Below are 18569 nucleotides of genomic sequence, written 5' to 3'. Positions count from 1 at the left end.
CTAAATGAATAAAATAAGAAGGCACATTTTTAAGAAGTTTAAATTAAATTGTTTTGGATGAGTCAAGACAGACTGCTGAAAAAAAAGCCCATCCCCACTCTTACAGAGATTTAGCTGGCTCATCAGCAACACCTTCTATCTTAGCTTCAAAGCTCCCAGATCAGCTTTCTTTCATTCAACCCAGGGAAAAAACAGAGACAGTCCCAGTGAATTCACATGTTCTTACAATGACACCAGTTTAACGGCCTAATTAACCCACCACTTTTTATTAGTAGTTAAATTAATTTATAACAAATTGTTTCTCTGATGACTGTGGGTTTTTCTCTGCTCATCATGAATTTCTAAGAGCAATTAATCCACCTTCACTACGGCATTGTCTAACAGGTATTTTGGATGGGTTTATCACACCAGCACCTGCTGACACACACATAGTCCTCCAGAGTGATTGTCACTCCTAGCGTGCATCTCCTTGACAAACTGCACTGGTGACAGTCAAATAATCTCTGCATTACCCTGGGGCTGAAGCAGATCCTGCTCACTGGACAGGAGCACACCTCACTACTCAGCATTAGGAAAGGCAAAGACACCATTTCTCCACCCTCCAGGAATTCCCAGAGCACTGCCACTCCTGCATTTTTGCCCAGGTAAGTGGACCATTGCTATATATTCGAATACACACACAGACACACACTTTTCTAGAGTTTGGTTTTCCAGGTAACACCAAACCAAAAGGAGCAGCAACCCTCTGCAAGGAGCCATTGTTGGCCTTGGCTGGTGGCCTCATCACCATGTGCACAAACTTTTGTGTGTTTCCATTTCTTGCCACATTAGACAAACCTCCAATTCCCATGCATGCAGCTGACACTGCTCTTCTCACAACACAAATTCAGGAAGGAAGAACATTTTATTGTTCTTCCATAAAATAAGGGTAACAATCTCCTTCAAGTGCTTTTCTACTGATGCTAAGTAAAGAGAATTTGTATGCACTCCAAAATTACTGTGTGAAGCATGAATTTGATTAATTTTGGTAAATTACAACAAGACAGAAAGGTGATGCAATTCAGAAGCCTTAATTTTTCAACAGAACTTGCACAGCATCACCCACAGTGATTGCTTATGTGTCACCCTAATGGTGACCCACCTTTTTCATTTCCTTGGAGCTTTAACTGCAGAACAAGTGACAGACAGGAGATGATGCAGTAATTCCTGCAATAATCGATTAATACCTGCAGATACTGATCAGCCCATGCTGCTTTATGCCATGGGAAGTGGGAGTGTGACAGGCAGGCACTTTTCTGTACATGGCCCTTCCAGTCATTCGCCAGGTAGCCCAGCACAGTGTCTTTGCCAGGCTGCAGTCACCCTGGGTGAGCATCACCGAAGCATCAGTGCTGCTACTAGGATTTATTTTTTTTTAAGGCTATGCAAAAAGGATAGAGTTTTGAAAACAAACAGCAAGTTCTTGGCCACTTCTCTCTCATTTGTATTTGTACATGTTCTACAGTGGTTCCTATTGTAGAGTGAGCATTTGTTAACAGCTACTTACAGAAGTCTTTAAAAATGGAGCCATCATTCTCTGGTGTTACATTCTAGTGAAAGCTGGCATTTTCATGATGACTAGTATATATTCAAAGCTACCATTTCTTAATTTGCTAATAGATATCACTCCCCTGCAGCCTTGGCCTCATTTGTAAGAACTCCAGTCTGCAATGAACCAGTCAGGAAAGTGTGTACAGTCAGAAATGCAGTCAGAAAACTCATCAGGGTTTTCTGGCAGCTTTTATTCCGCATAAAGGAATATCCAAACCCACTAATGTCTCTGAAACCAGACTGAACTGCTTACAGTGAATAGATAGGGGGAAAAAATCAGTTTCTTTACAATACAATAGGCTTTTGTATATCCTTTGAGGAAAGTGATAGTGCTGTCTGAATTTAGGCTCAGTGAAATGCTGGAACAGTTAAATTTAATGGTGTTTCCTGCTCTAATCTCTACAGAACTGGACTTGGTAAAGACTAGTAACCAACTCTTTGAACTTCCAAAGACACCTAAGGTTTAATTCCTTATTGCTGGGGTGGGAGGGTGGTGGAAAAAAGGATAAATTAATAATAAGGGACACAGTGACCACAGACAAATCACCAGTGTCATTTACATCTATAGCAGGGTTCCCAGTTCCTAGAATTACTCAATACTACAGGAAAAATTAACCCAAATCCAGGACAATAGCTAAAGTCAAGGGCTACTCTATATCACAGTTATCTTCAAAGACTCACAATATTCTCTGATGTTATTTAAAAACTGTAACATTTGGAACATGGAGAGTTAACAGACTAGAGAAACCAACATAAGTAGATAAGCCTGTAGTATGTTATGGGTCAACATTCACTTGGTTACAGGAAAGTAAAAGGAACAGCTGAGCAAAATAACCTGCAATGTTTTTCAGAAAATATCTATTTGTAGGAAATAAAACTTTTACAAGAACACACCAGTTCTGACAATCCCTTCTGCAGGAGAGTTTTGTTAACTTTCAGATTAATTTCTTTCCCCAAACCTAGAAAGCACAGCACTGTTGTAGCAGCTGGAGCAATTGTTCGAAGTGTGATACATCAGGGTTTAAGTCCTTCATTCAGACCAGGGATTTCAACACAACCACCCAGCAATCAGGTTTTTGCTTATTCTGGGCTGAATCTGTGCATCTCTTTGGGGTTTTATTATATTTTCTATATGTTTGCTTCATCCTTTTAAGAAATTTTTGCTACAGCAACATTGTTTGAAGATGGCAAAAGAATTTTGCAGACAGAGGGAGCAGTGCAGTAAACGCAGTGCTGGAGCTTATTTTGCTTTTATTTACATACTTTGTGAGGTAGTAAAAAAACCCAGAAAATTACAACAGCGTTGTAGTAAAAAGACTGTGCTCACAAAGCAAATTTTCTTCCTGAAAAGCAGTTTATTGCAATGTAGAAAGCTCACTAATTAGATTTACAACAAGCAGGCAATGATGGCAACAAGGAATAATGTGTACAGTGAAACATAAATGCATATTAAATCTTACACACACCTCCATGTTGCCTGTGGTCTTCTGAAGCAAGCACCTAGTGCTTCCAGATTTAGTCGACTTGGCAAAAGAGAGGGAAGGTGTTTACACGTGAAGTAAATAACCACACAGCTTGTCCACAATTAGCAGAAAGGCTCATCTAAGCTAATATGGAGATGGCCATGTTAAACTCTAGAATACACTGTACTGACTTTTCTGGAGCCTCAGCATATGCTGAACTGCTTTGCTGACCCAGCTCAAATGAAGGATGCAAGAAATCGCTAATTGAAATACTCAAGCAATTTTACCCAGTCTGTCTTTAGACAGTGTTCTGCAAATCTGGTATTTATCTGCCTTGCATACCAAGTCATCTGTACATTTTACCCTGCTTTATACACTCTGGCAGAACTACATCACCTTCTAAAATTTAGCTTTTCATTTTGAGGGTTACTGCATTTTTACAGTTCAGCGTAGGGTTGAATGAATAGCACAGGGCAGTTCTGTATTATCTGGAGTTGCAGTGTAACCTAGCTAATCTTGGCAGGCATAAATGTTTTAAAACATAGCTGAAATTCTGCAAAGGGTGCTACTGAAAAGACTGTGACTGCAACAGTCACCTCGAAATCCTGCACTTATTTCTCAATTCCATTTGGTGTCATAAAAGACCTCAGCATCAATCATTAACAAGCTATTAACACATGCAGCTGATAAAAGTGCCTGAAGCCCTGTCAATAACAACGACAAAAATTCCTCGTTTACAGCTGGTTTAATCCAAATCTGCAGAGTTCATGACACTTATTTTCTTGGCTAAAAAGCGCTTCTCGGCTCTTTCACTTTCATCTCTTCCTGCGTTAGCACACAGAGAGGCTGCCTGCTCTCATCCTTGCCCTGGCAAACTGGCCATTTCCCTCCACTGCCGTCCCCCCTCCTTATTAGAAGCAGTTTGCAGGCAAACAGAGCCAGGAAAGGATCTCACTCAAATGCCATATGATTTTAATGTACTTTCGCCTTGTAGCGAAGGTACTATCAAAGGAGTGAGAAATCTCAGCTCAACTTGCAATCTGTAAACACAATAAACCAGTGCTTATTAACAATAATAATTGAGCAAGCTCAAATTTAGGCAGCCTCCTTCTAAAGTGCATTCTTCCAGTTCTCTAAATTGTACCAAAGCTCACCCATGCTTCTCAAATGAATAAAGCTACCAAGAGCTTTGGTTAACTGAACAAATATATATTCATATATTTCATAATTCACAAATAAAATCTCTGATATCACGAAGCCTTAACAGCCGCTCAATTAGCTCATTACTCTGCATGTACAAATGTCACTCTGTGTATGTGTTGCTGAGGGTTTTGTCATTGCCCCCTGCTGCTAGTAACGCTTGTCAATAATTGTATTTACTCGGCAATAGCTTCTTTGCTCTCCACAAAGGAGAGCATATAGAAAATGCATATAGAAAGCATATAGAAAATGACACAAGAAAGACAACATGGGCTCAAGAAAACATGAAAACACCTAGGCTCCATCAGCTCCAGTGCAATGCACTTCAGAGCTCCCATTTTACATGTAAAACAGAGTATGATTTATAATTTATACCTAGTTGGTGCAATCCCTCTTGAAGAAAACAAAAAATCTTTGATGAAGCACTGGCTTTATGTTATCATAAAACTATTGAGAAAAATCACCAAGCATTGGGCAATTCACCTCTAGTGCAGTACATTTGAAATTTGGATGTTTACATTTTATGCACTTTTGCTCTATGCACTCTATTGCTCAACACAAACACAAAAAACCTGAAGTGTGAGTCGACACTGCAATGTAATTACAGCATTAACAGCCAGAAACTACTGCAGATATTTACAGACCTCCAGATAGCAGTTAAGGATCAGTTCTAATATGATTTTAAATATTCTGTGCAGTGTGGAATTTATACATTTTTCTTGATTTATTTAGAATTTGTAATGTAGGACAGCAGCAATGCATCCCCCAGACTCTGCAGAAGCATCCTTCTTGCTTATAAGCTGTGGTGCCTTTTTTTAATAAAGCTACAGATTTTTGGGAGCATACCTGGGAAAAGGTTCTGCATCCCTCATGCCTGTGAATCATTTCAGTGCTTAGCAGTGATTATATGTAATAGGGTGAAATTAACTTCTGAATAAAACAACCTTTAAAAGGTTTAAATTAGAATTCTGCTGGGTCACAGACTGAGACTGCACAGGAATGAATTACTTCTGTGAAAAGCCATTTCAAATCTACAGGGTTATTTATTAACATAAACAACATAGAACCAAGAAGCAAATGGGGATGCAGGGTGTTGAACTCAGCAAGGAACAACCTCCTGATCAGCCATGTGATCCTTTACTTAAATGCTGTAATTTTCAAAGCACCTGTCCTGTGATGTCTCAGTTACAATCGCGACTGCCCTGCTCCAACAGGCAGAGAAGGTAGAGCGGTTTGTCTTGGCTCTGACAGGTTCATCAGCGTACTACAACTGAGAAAAACGCTGCACTCCTACTCTATTTTCAGTCCATTTGCAAAGAAACACATTGCTCCGGTGCGAAACATTTCACACCAGTGGTTGCTTTTTAAGGCTGTGCTGAGTGGCAAACAGAACTATAAGGATCAGAGAGGGGTGATTCTCTAGCATCTCTTTTTGCTTGTGACAGAACTAGTCAGAAGAGCTATTTGAAAAATGTCAAAATACTGTGGGCTGGTTGGTTTGATTCATACAAATGACACTTTTTAAAAGCATCAATTAAATTTCCTTTAGTGAGCTAGCGATTTGTGAGGCTGTTGAGACATTAACCTTTTGATACAATCATAGAATGGAGAGGAATTTCCTACGTACTGTGATACATTCGCAGTGAAGAAAACAGATACAAAATCAAAAAGGTCAAAAACAAAATGAAAAAGCCTTTAAAATACAACATCACAGGATTTTTATAATTATGGTTCTTTTTAAAAACCTCTTCACATTAAGAGAGAAATCGGGCAGAGATGACAGAGTTTACCAGGAGGCAGAATGTGGACGACACAAGGGACAGTCTCGCTCCCTTCCACATCCAGTTGCAGGCTGTGCTCCTGGAGGCACTTTACCTCAGAGGCTGCGGCAAGACTCTGGGCTGTAAGCCATCAGCACCAGCGAGCTGAACATGATTACATTCCACTGAAATTGTAGTTTGTTCATATTTTACAAAAACATCTCTTTATTGACACAAAGAGTCAGGTAGTAGCATACAAATTCCTGCAACATCTGGACGGATTTTGATTTTACCATATGCATCCCAACCCTCCTGTATGGGATGAGATTTCCAAAGGATCCTAAACAACCCAGCTACTCAAATACTCTTGATGCTAGTGGCATCTGTGAGCCAGGTCACAAGAAGTGATCTAATTAGAACATCCTAAGAAATTTTTACTCTTCATGTGGAAGCTGCCACCTGCTCAGCTGGGAGACTGCTCTTCAGATTCTCCTAGGCCGTTGCTACATGAAGTGAAACAGATTCACAAATGCTTTGATTATATTTAATATCTTACCCACAGTGCAAACTAGTATGGTCCCTGTGATATGGGCAAAACTCTTCAGAGTTGGAATAATTTAGCAGTATTACATTTTTGAAGGCCAGCTAGTCCGGAAAAGGAGAAGGTGCTTCACTCTCATGACCAAGGAAATTGCACAAAACCTTTGCTTTGTGAGTCACCACGCTTGCTTACATAAAGGCTGAAGACCACAACAGGTGTCTTGCTCTCCAGGTGACAAGTCTTCACAGAAAGGCCCACAAGCCATCCCTTGACTGGTGTAATTGTGTCGTTCAAAAACAATGACAATTTGATGGCCGGTATTGTAAGACAAAAAAGACTTCTCCTTTTGTACTTTTAAAAAATATTAACCCCATCATTCATAGACTTGCAGCTGTTCCACTGAATGTTTCAGCCTTACAGAGCAGTGGTTTCTGAGGCACACTGGGACAGTCCCAGCCGCAGCACCTGTACCTGGGCAGGCCACCACCTCCTGCAGGGCGGACATCTGCGGGGCGATGACAGTCCTGGAGGCTCATGTCTACACAAGAGATCAAAGGAATTCTTGCAGGGTCAAGAAAGGATGACATGAGGGCCAGACAGCCATACTGCTTGAGGCAGGTGATCCACTTACACTGTCAATTTTGGTCTTTGTCAAGCAAACATTTTTTTAAAGTGGCTCTGTCTCAAAAAATGCCTTCCCATAACAGCAGCAGCTTTCATCTGAGCACTTGGCCGCTGGGTTTGTATGTAAATGGGAACTGCAAGAACTGTGGAAGAAGGTTTCAGAAGCCTTGCAGGGGGTGTATGTATTTACAGGTGACTATTCCTCTATAAAGCATGAATGTGCTGATTGATTTAAAGGACCTAGGTGTTAAAAGACTTGTCCGAAATGGCTCATCTCAGTAGAAACTGCAAGAATTTTCTCAGACTCCCTATGCATTCCACACTAAAGATTTAGTTTTAGCAATGAACCTTCAAGACCTTTTTTGTTTGTCCCCCCTATAAAAAAGTCAGTCTTGGCTGAACATGACGTCTTTACCCAAAAAACGTTGCCAAATCACTACCTTCTAATTCAGGTAAGCCTCAACCAACTCCAGCTAATGGAAGCCTGCCATACAACCTGAGAGTTTACTAAATGCAAAGTATGGTTCTGCCCAGCCTCTGCCACTTGACTCCCCAAAAAAGCAGCTCATTAATTCTTTTTCAATTATCCTTTTGAATCTTGAATGCAATCACAATCAAGACATAAGTTTATTTATCAGGTTATTGAAAAGCCAAACAAACCCACCATGACCTACAAAACACTAAGACGACATTAACAGCTAAAACAAATTTGAAGAGCATATGGACATTATTTAAGTATTGTTTGCATTTATATTCCATGGAGAAGGTAGTTACAAAGGCAGGAGTGGGCTTTAAAATTACTGTCCTCTTCAAAGATGTCTCTTCCTGAGAACTTGCCATTGTTCTTCAGTAATGTGCAAAACTTTCACATGGAAACTCCAAATCAGGAAAAGCTCACTTGGTTCAATTTAGATGCAATTTTAATTGATCCTGGGCTGATGTATGTTTTCAAGTAGAAGTCATACAGAACTCACTGGTTGCAACACTCTTTCTTTTCAAAAATTACCATCACCACCATTCATCTCTCTCCCTGCTCAGCTCAGCTGGTTTGCGTGGTCTTTTGAGACCTTAAAACAGAACCAAAGTCATGGGGAAATAAAAGCAGCAGTTACTTCAGTTGAGGTTGCCAGCCTTGTTCTCAGACCCTACCATGAATTTTAAAAAAAGCTAGGTAGCCCACTGTGCATCAGGAAGAGAAAGCTTAGAGTTCTGTATCTCAACACTTTGAACTTAAAAGAGGTTTTATTCAGGTGAAGAAGAGAGCTGCATCTCTGCCACTTATTTCATTTCAAAATAAATTCAGGGTAAAAATGTAATTTTTCTTACACTGCTAAAAGTAAAGTGACATCTGAAAAATATTACTAGCCAAAGGCCAGATTCTTTAAATATTTTGTGAGAGCTAATACTATTACGGGTACTTATGTGAGTATTCTTGTCACAAGGGTGACAAGTTTAACTTACCCAGATAGGTTTCAGGGGAACTCTGTGCTAACAGTCACACAAGACAAAAGCTAAAGCACAAAACCTGCTCTCTCACATCTCCAGCTTTCATTGATTTTAAATGGGTGCATGTGTCACTGGAGACAGGATTTGCCCCTAGCTGAGGACAACTATAATCCATACACTAAGATGCTTAAATCATTTAGATCTTGAATTTAAGCAGCCTCTTCTATACACACATATCCATGCTGCATTATTAGCTCTTTGCTGCTCCTTTCAGGACTGCAATTTCAAAGAACATGAGTTCTCTTTTGTACCCATTCCAATGCCTCTAATTTTTTTACGTTACCTTCTTTACTTTCATTTTATTCTCCACCTACACTCTACCTGGCAAATTCTGTGACAGAAACACCCAGCTAAAGCTAATTTTGTATGCTCAGACAGGGAAACTAAATATTACAGCCCCCACTCCTCACGAAAAAAAAACAACAATGAAACAACCCCACAAAAAAACCCACCTCAAAACAAAACCCACCACAAAACCAGTCAGAAACACAGGGCATACATAGGCAAAGACGACTGATCTAAGTCAGTCCTTCTGATGCTAATCTTACTGCAAATAATATGTAGGGTACATGAGAAAATGTCAAATCCATGCTACCTCACAATTGCTGGCTTTCACTCCAACTTGAAACTAATCCAAAGGAAAAATACAAGGGAAAAGCTGAAAGTTTGATCATTATTTAGAAAGCTTAAAAAGAAATAAAAAATGTACCTCCCTTGAAACTCTGTTAGATTAATATTCTGACAAACTCCCAAAATAATATCAGTGTCTATGGCTATTCAAGTCTATAAATGCACATGGAATGTAATGAAAACAGATTGTATTGAAAGGAAATAATTCTTTCTAATTAAAATGCAGATAAATACCTTATACAACACTGAATGTTCCATATAATTATTCTTCAAAACTAAAATTATGTAATAAAATAAGCCTTCACTTTCACTGAAATAGAAATGTTTCTGAAATGCATCAGACTTGCAGCCAAACATCTTGTCAGACCAAATCACTGGTGTTTTTAACACAATCCTGTTCCACTGAAGTTAAAGTAAGGTGAGCATCTCTGTTAAAATCAATCAGAGCATGTAAACTACTTCCAGTTCTAGCATCAAAGATGTCTTTGCTGCAAACACAGGAATGTAAGGGAAATGAAATGGTGAAAAGAGTTGTGACATTTTTAAGGATTTATTTTGGGAGCTTTTACACTGGAGACCAACTAACCATAAAGTCTAGTTTTCATACACAGCACACACTAGTGTTTCATCTCCTCTGCCAACTGGATGTAGCTGCATGTTTCCAATCCCTAGAAAGTTTTATAAAGGCACAATGAACTTTACATGACTGTTCCCCTCTGCTTTCTTTTCCTCATTGGGTCTCATCCTGCCAAATCCCCTGAGCCCACCAACAGCTACCAACTGTGGAGAGCATGGGTGCTATGTGCTCCCGGCCCAGCGTCCTGCCTGCAGGAGCTCTCGGCGCCTGGTGCCGTTCATAAGGCAGCAAGCACGGCTCACTAATGTGTGCAGGATGAGGCCCTTAATCACTAACAGCTCCTCTGGAAACTCTAGCAGAGATAAAAAGTACAAAGACACTGTTGGTTCCAGTCCCCTTATTGAATTTTCATTGCTCCTTTTATTGTAACTATGAATTCAGTCCATAATGTCACGTGCTCTTTGTTCTCCAGCCTGACAGGCATTTTAATACCCAGCACAATATCTGTGAAAAGACTAAGTGTGTTCATGTGTAGGAGAGTTAACACTTCACAACAAACATGGTTATGGTTATAGATTAAAAGCAACACTTTCAATGAATTTACAGCTTAATATTTCCAACTCCCATCTCCTTAATATTTCCAACTCCCATCTCCTTATGAAGGTCCTCCTCCTCTCCTTGTCTGTCCCCTCCTTCCCCACCCCACCCCCCCCAAATAAAAATCTCTGCACAAGAAATGCTGAGCATACAAATTATGTCACTGACATCTGGAAAGAGACATGACTACCCGAGTAAAAAATAAACCCAATGGAGGTCATGGCTTTAACAGACTGTCGCTCTATATTTAAACTGATTGATTCATACAAAGACATAATTATAGAGAACATTGGAATCAGCAGCTCCCAGCACTCAGGATTGCAGGCACAATTGTGTTTACAGGAAATATATTTTAAAGGCTACATCTGGCATAAGCTAATTGATACACTCAATATTGTGATGCACAATAATTTAAACTAAAATTGTGAATAATGCCTACATATTTTCCTGCCTAGATAATAACAACTTTCTTTCAACTACACATGATCATGTATCATTTTTCAGGATATTCTTTGCATAAATCTATTGGTTATGCAAATAAAAGGCTTTTGAGAATAATGTACAGTAACTAATTTGTATAATCAGTTTCCCTCAATTCAGCATGATAATGATATGTAAAGCACATCACTACAGACTGCCTGTGAAATGAATTCTGTCTTAATATGCTAGTCAACTAGCCACTCGACCTTTGCACAGGCTCACTGTAAGAGGACCAGAAAAACCCACACACATTCTTTCAATTTCTAAAGGGAAATTCGACTCTAGCCATAGAACAAAGACAGAAGAAATAGAAGTAAAAGAAAATCAAAGAAAAAGTGATTTGGATTCAAGGGGATCAGATGTTTCATTTATTGCAGGTTGGAGACCTTCAATCAGTCAAATGAAAGACACATTTGTATTAAAATACCTACAAGGCAGAGAGAAAGCCTTGATCAGGTGTATTAGATTTAAGTTACAGCTCTCTTGCTGAGAGATGTGAACCTACCTTCCAGTCTATCTGTTCTCAATATTGAAGGTTTTCTGTGTTACAAACATTAGATGAAAGGTAGCTTGCTTGCCTTCCCACGTCTCTGCTGGATATTAACTGTACATTTGAAGCACACTCTATAAGGAGATGTGAACTCTACGTGCCACAGTCACACATAGAAAGGGACATTGAAACCATGGCACAAACTGTGATGGGGAGGCTCATCAGCAGAGAGGCTGCAGCTGTACTGGTCACTAAAAGCAGGGTGTTTCCAAAGGTAAACCTCCTCTGCTTTGTTGGGAAATGTGTAATTTGTACTGTGACAGGGGTGTGAGCCCTGTGACACAGGTGGGAAAAGCAGCATTACGGCAAGAGCCCCTGCCCCAGTTCCTGCTGTGTGAGGACACAGCTCTTGGCTTGACTTGGATTCCCACAAGTCCACAGGACTGGATGGGATCCATCCTAGGGTGCTGAGAGAGCTGGCAGATGAGCTGGCCAAGCCACTCTCCATCAGTTTTCAACAGTCCTGGCTCACTATAGCGGACCCCGATAACTGGAAGCTGGCCAACGCAATGCCCATCCACAAGAAGGTCCAGAACGAGGAACCAGGGAATTACAGGCCTGTCAGCCTGACCTCAGTGCCAGCCAAGATTATGGAACAGGTCATCTTGAGTGCAATCACACAGCACTTAAAGGATGGCCAAGGGATCAGGCCCAGCCAGCATGGATTTAGGAAGGGCAGGTCCTGCCTCACCAACCTGATGATCTCCTTCTATGATCAGGTGACCCGCCTGGTGGATGTGGGGAAGGCTGTGGATGTAGTCTACCTGGACTTCAGCAAGGCTTTTGACAGCATCCACCATAGCAAACTCCTGGCCAAGCTGTCAGTCCGTGACTTGGACAGGTGCACTCTGTGCTGGGTTAGGAACTGGGTGGAGGGCCGAGCACAGAGAGTGGTAGTGAATGGTGCCACATCCAGCTGGCAGCCAGTCACTAGTGGTGTCCCCCAGAGATGAGTGCTGGGCCCCATCCTGTTCAATATCTTTACTGATGATCTGGATGAGGGGATTGTGTCCATCATCAGTAAATTTGCAGACGACACCAAGCTGGGGGCAGGTGTTGATCTGTTAGGTAGGGTAGGAGAGCTCTGCAGAGGGACCTTGACAGGCTGGACAGATGGGCAGAGTCCAGCAGCATGAGATTTAACACATCTAAGTGCCAGGTTCTACATATTGGCCACAACAACCCCAGGCAGTGCTACAGGTTGGGGTCAGAGTGGCTGGTGAGTGGCCAGGCAGAAAGGGACCTGGGGATACTGGTAGGCTGTACATGAGCCAGCAGGGTGCCTAGGTGGCCAAGAAGGCCAATGGCATCCTAGCCTGTATCAGGAACAGTGTGGCCAGCAGGAGCAGGGAGGTCATTCTGCCCCTGTATTCAGCACTGGTTAGGCCACGCCTTGAGTCCTGTGTCCAGTTCTGGGCCTCTCAGTTTAGGAAAGATGTTGAGATGCTGGAATGTGTCCAGAGAAGTGCAACAAAGCTTGGGAGGGGTTTGGACCACAAGCCCTGTGAGGAGAGGCTGAGGAAGCTGGGGTTGCTTAGCCTGGAGAAGAGGTGGCTCAGAGGAGACCTTATTGCAATCTGCAACTACCTGAAGGGAGACTGTAGCCAGGTAGGGGTTGGTCTCTTCTCTCAGGCAGCCAGCACCAGAACAAGAGGACGCAGTCTCAAGCTGTGCCAGGGGAGGTTTAGGCTGGATGTTAGGAAGAAGTTCTTCATAGAAAGAGTCATTGGTCATTGCAATGTGCTGCCCAGGGATGTGGTGGAGTCACCATCACTGGAGGTGTTTAAGAAGAGACTGGATGGGGCGCTTGGTGCCATGGTTTAGTTGATTAGATGGTGTTGGGTGATAGGTTGGACTCGATCATCTCGAAGGTCTTTTCTAACCTGGTTAATTCTGTATTCTGACTTCTCATTAAATACTGTGCAGGTGGTAACAAGCCCAGTTATGCCCTTATGCCTCATTTTCGCAACACCCACTCCTCACAAAAACTCCTTGAACACACTATGCTTGCCCAAACACATAAAAGAGTATCAAGCCTGATGGCAGAGGTCAGGTCTTGTACACCTGCAGCCTGAGGATGACAGTTTTGCTTAGCTTATCCAGGGGAGAGTCCTGAGGTTCTTCATAAATTGATTACTGTTGCTTGTAAAGTACTGGACCAACATTCTTAACAAATAATTTATCTTATTAATGGGTTCTCCTCAAAGTAACGATTGTTTTTGATTAAACCTTGGCAAAGACCAGTTATCTCCAGAGCAAATTTTCTGCAGAGACAGAGGCTCCATTTCTGCTGGTCACTCAACCTGAATTGAGAAACTCAAGTCCAATCTTTGCTGTGACTTACCCAGAGCAAGGATCTGAACGTGAATCCCTTCTAGAAGTGTTTGTAATTCCTGTCACTGATGCACCACCTCTTCTGGAAGCACTTTCTCTCTTCCCCAGTGTAAGGGACTTGCAAAGGTCACATATGCTGGAAAAACAGTTCCTTACCCTGTTATGAGCTCACACAAACCCAGCATACCACACACTATGAGCAAGAGTAACTGGCTGAGCAGATCTGCACATACACTTCAGACCCAAGTATTGGTCATCTCAGCCCAAGAACAAGTTCATTCTGCCATTTTAATTTAATTTCAAGATTAAGCCTACAGGTGCCTAACCTAGGTCCTCTGGCAACATAAACATGTTACACCAATTACACGGGTAAATTTCAGATAGACTGTTTCACTGGGAAGCCTACTCTGCATGCTGTTTCCCAGGCTTCACCCTGATGAAGGGTGCCTTGATTACTGCATTACAGAAAGTAAAACACCAAAAATACAGTCTTAACACAGGGCCCAGTTTTAAGCATTAGCTTCTGATAGCCAACTGCCTTCCTCAACAAGCTACTACAGCTCTAATCTCTGCTTTCACGTATGCATAGCTCCAAATACCACATAGCGGCATGAAAACATTAAAGCCACCCTGCTTGTTAAATAAAATCTCTGTCATTGTAAAGTTTAGCTGGTCTTTTCATTTATATACCCATAAATTCTCCATAGCTCCAGAAGAGGGGTTATTTTTCTTTTATTTTCTTATTTTTAGTATTTTCTTTTCAAATAAAAATAAATATCCCCTCAATAATATCTGAATAATGCAGCCTATCAGTGATACAGAGACTTCTGTTTTGGAGCTGAACAAGCATAATAGAGGACCTGAATAAAGTTTCTTTTCCTTTTATTACAGCTATGTTTTTTTGGATCAAACAGAGGACCTGTAACAGTATGAGTTTCATGGCTGTATGGGGGAATTCTACACAGATATTTGTATCCTCCTTATGTATGATAACACATCATACAATTTCCACAAGTGGATCACAAAGCAACAACCAGTACATAGCAGTACAGCTGATAGACTAAGATAAATTCTACATCTCAGATGGGGTATTTCACATACAGTTAAAGTCTGCTCAGAAGGAAAGGAGCTATAAGGCAAGGCTCCCTTTTTAACAAAGTGAACAAAAGAATCCAATATTGTGCAATGAATTCCACAGGGGCTTCTTTCTATTTATAGTGAAATCACTTTCAGCACATGGACATTTAGTGGTTTAGCTTGATATGTCTTTTTTCCATTTATAAAAGATCAAAACACGCATTTCTCTGTCTAAAGCACTTTGCATTTGAGGCTAGGGGAAGTGGCCACAGATGAACAACATACAATTCTCCATGGAGCATGCAGGGGCACAGCAACCTTCTGTTACACTGTCATGTCTGAACCAAAACACAAGATGGTAGCAGGGGTACTGCCCTGCCTTTGCAATGCAGCACACTGAAAGGAGGTCTTACCAGCCTGCTCATGACATTGCCATAGTGCTGAAGAGCTACTATCCATAACTGGGTGACAAAGAGAGAGAACGCAGGGCATTGCTATTGCTCCTCCCCAGTTATAACAGAGAAAACAGTGACATGTCATCTAAAGAGGAAGAAAACAGAACACTGCAGAAAAGCCAGCAATGCTTTCCTCAAGCCATTGAGTAGGCAGCTCCTGGTATGACACGACAAAGCTCATTGGAAACAACCCGGGGGGAGGTGGGGAATGAGCTTTGCTATGACTTGATGCAGATTTCCCTAGAAGCCCATCAAGCCCCAGTACTGTCAATACCACACAAGTACGAATCTTTGACAACCTCTGCTGCAGGACTTACTCTTGCCATTTGTCTTCTGAACAGTAATTCTGACCCAAGTAACAGTAGCAGCAAGACTGGAGCTTCACAAAATATCCCAAAGTAGGTTTAGTATTTCTTGAGCAGACAAATTATTTTCACTCAATTTTGTGAGTATCTTAGCACAGTTCTAAAATAATTGAATGTCTTACGAGGCTGCTGTCCAGAAAACATGAGCCTTCCAATCTCCTGGCATCAGAAGCAGCAGAATGTTGGGAAGGGAAGATTGTGCATCTGGCATCTTTTCTTGATTCTCATCTCAGGGGGAAAAATCTGCTTCCACCCCACATGGACATTGATCGCTAGAAGGATGATCTCATAAACAAAATGCTGGAGGCCATGTAATCTTCAGCCTCCCCTTTCTTCCCAGATAGCCAAATGTGATGCATGAAACAGCAAGGACACAAACTAGCAAAATGTCCTTGAGTGCAAAGGAGATGTGCAAAAACCTACCTACACCAACATGAACCACCATTTCTTGCTAAGCTGCCCACATTGTTTCAGGGACACAGTTAAACCTTAAGGATGGAATAATCATTTTCTAATCACAGCCTGCCAAAACAAGTAATCTACCAAAGGTGAATCCAATTTCTTTTTTTAATACTACAGACTTCTAGGAGACTGTAACCTGCTCTGACATATGCCTCCAATTTTTGGTAAATAATCAGTCATCTTTGCTTTGATACAGAGATATGTGGTAATCAAGAAATATTTTCCAATTCCAGTTTGTTACAGTAGATGCCAGACTTTCATCCATGCCAAACTGCTGTATCAAAAGATCATCTCAGAAGTATCTGGAACTTCTTATAATGTAAAGGCTTTAGCTAGGCAACATTATCATTTCACTTGTGGCCATTTCAAAAACAGAATAAAATGAAAATTAAATAATGGTATCAGTACCTATGACATAAGGGGTTGTAGGCCAAGGAGAACTAATTTGTATCTTGAAAATAAAAGCCTTACTATTGCAGAAGAACGTTGCCACCACACTGCAGCACAGGGCTATCAGATGCAGTCACGTCACTGACACTTCCACATAGAATGTCACATCTCCTGTATGAAAGAGAGATCTTGCATAATGTTGCAGATGGCACAGCTCATAACAGTCAGGATTACATTTATTAAAATCAGCTGAAATGCTTATTATTAGATTCAATGATTTTCCATGCAAGGTGACCCAAACTGCTTTTTTTTTTTTCTGAGCAGTATCAGGATAAGATTCTCCTGCTGTAGGAAACAACTACAGGTAGAGGGTAACCATCACTGGGCATTGATAAAAAATTGTTAGATACTTGTTCTGAAACTACATTCATAAAAATTTAAATTTATCAACTGGGTCCTCAGTGTCAGCATTTTATTCAGTTTCCCCATAATTATTCACGGAACTGCTGTTTGTTTGGGGTTTTTTCCTGAGAGCTGGAGCAATGACTCTAGCGTCACAAATCATTATTCACACAAAAACTGTTGGGTATGAGTGTCAGAGGTGCCCTTTTCTTTTATACTATCTCCAGGTAAAATGGCTGCAGACAAGGGAAGGGAGCCAAAAATGCCTCTAGCAGGGCCCCCTTCTTGCCATCAGCCTGGGCCTTCACTCCCAAATGGAAAAAACAAATTTTTACCCAGCAAGCCCAACCCAAACTATGTTTATGGAACAACTGAATTGTTATATGCAAGATAAGGGCATTTATGAGAATAAAACCTCAGCTTCCTATCTGGTGAAAAGGACTGGATTTGATGATCAGCCTGAGTCCAAAAGCTATTGCCCTTCTAATGTATATATAGATATATATATGTGTGTATGGGGCCACACTCCCCTGAATTTCTCAGACTAAATGCAAAATGTCACATGCTCATAATGCCTAATTTTTCAAAACAACAGATTAATCACCTTAAAGCAGTCAGTTTTGAGCATACACTGACAGAGCTGCACTTTTACAGCAGGCCAGTGGTGAAGGCACAGAAGTACAGTAAATGTGTACAGAGATGTGGAAAACAGCCTGCGAGGCCGAGGCTGTAACTGTGTCATGTTCACACAGGGCTGGGTGTTTTCCTTCACCAGCACGGAAAGGAACATTCCCACAGCCCCTGCAGGGTGCACCCGGCACCGGTGAGCTCCCGGTGAGCTCCTGAGGCTCGGCAGGAGGGGAACGCCTCAGAAAACACCTCAGAAAATGCAGGCTTTGCCCTCTGCCTCAGGCGCCAAGCTGTGGCCTGGCTCGGCCCTCCCCGCCACCCTGCCTGAATATTTCATATTTATTTCCCTATCCTCCTTTGCAGTAGCAGTTGTAAATCTACCTTTCTCAAAATTCAATAAAAAATTAATTGGAAAGGGAAAAAAAAGGTCATTTCAACCCTAACAATAAAAGACCAATTGACTTCTCAATTTTCTAGTGAGCAGGAGCAGAAATCAGGCACACAGCAGGGAGAAATTCAATTCCCCAAAGCTCTCCCTGTCAGGATTTCCAGATCCACAGTCTCAAGGGTGCTGTGTCCCCTACCACTCGCTCAATTCCAGCTGGGTATTATTTTCTCAGCTCTGAGGGAAGCAAGAATTCATTCTGCATTATTGATGACTTGGTGCTCAGCCGCTGAGAGGGCCTTTGGTTCAGTGCTTCCCACTACTGTCACTCACCTGCACCAACAGCCCCCATTATGCTGGGGCAACCCACTCGCTTTCCTCTCTCCCCAAATACCTCCCTTTCACAAACCATTAGAAGAAAGCGACTGAAACAAAAACTGGATGACAGGGTGCAATAATGAACCTCACCCCACTGAGGCATCCCCTACATGCACTTGTGTATTGAAGGCAACAGAGGACCATGAACAATCACGAGGTAGGGAGCCTTGCAA

At 41.5% G+C, this 18569-nt stretch overlaps 1 long non-coding RNA gene across 1 annotated transcript in view; it reads right to left on the bottom strand.

Annotated features, from left to right (window-relative positions):
* Nucleotides 1-16770, bottom strand: part of LOC137447208 (uncharacterized) — a 200174-nt gene extending 183404 nt beyond the window's left edge. Inside the window, exon 1 of the long non-coding RNA XR_010988824.1 lies at nucleotides 16683-16770. This is a non-coding gene — a long non-coding RNA (uncharacterized lncRNA). The remainder of the gene's footprint in view (nucleotides 1-16682) is intronic.
* Between the last annotated feature and the right edge of the window lie 1799 nt (nucleotides 16771-18569).

The sequence above is a fragment of the Melanerpes formicivorus genome, unplaced genomic scaffold, assembly GCF_026170545.1.
Source record: "Melanerpes formicivorus ecotype bairdi unplaced genomic scaffold, bMelFor1.0.p_v2 SCAF_20, whole genome shotgun sequence".
In the NCBI taxonomy this organism is placed as follows: domain Eukaryota; kingdom Metazoa; phylum Chordata; class Aves; order Piciformes; family Picidae; genus Melanerpes; species Melanerpes formicivorus.
This window is presented reverse-complemented; position numbering and strand designations above follow the sequence as displayed.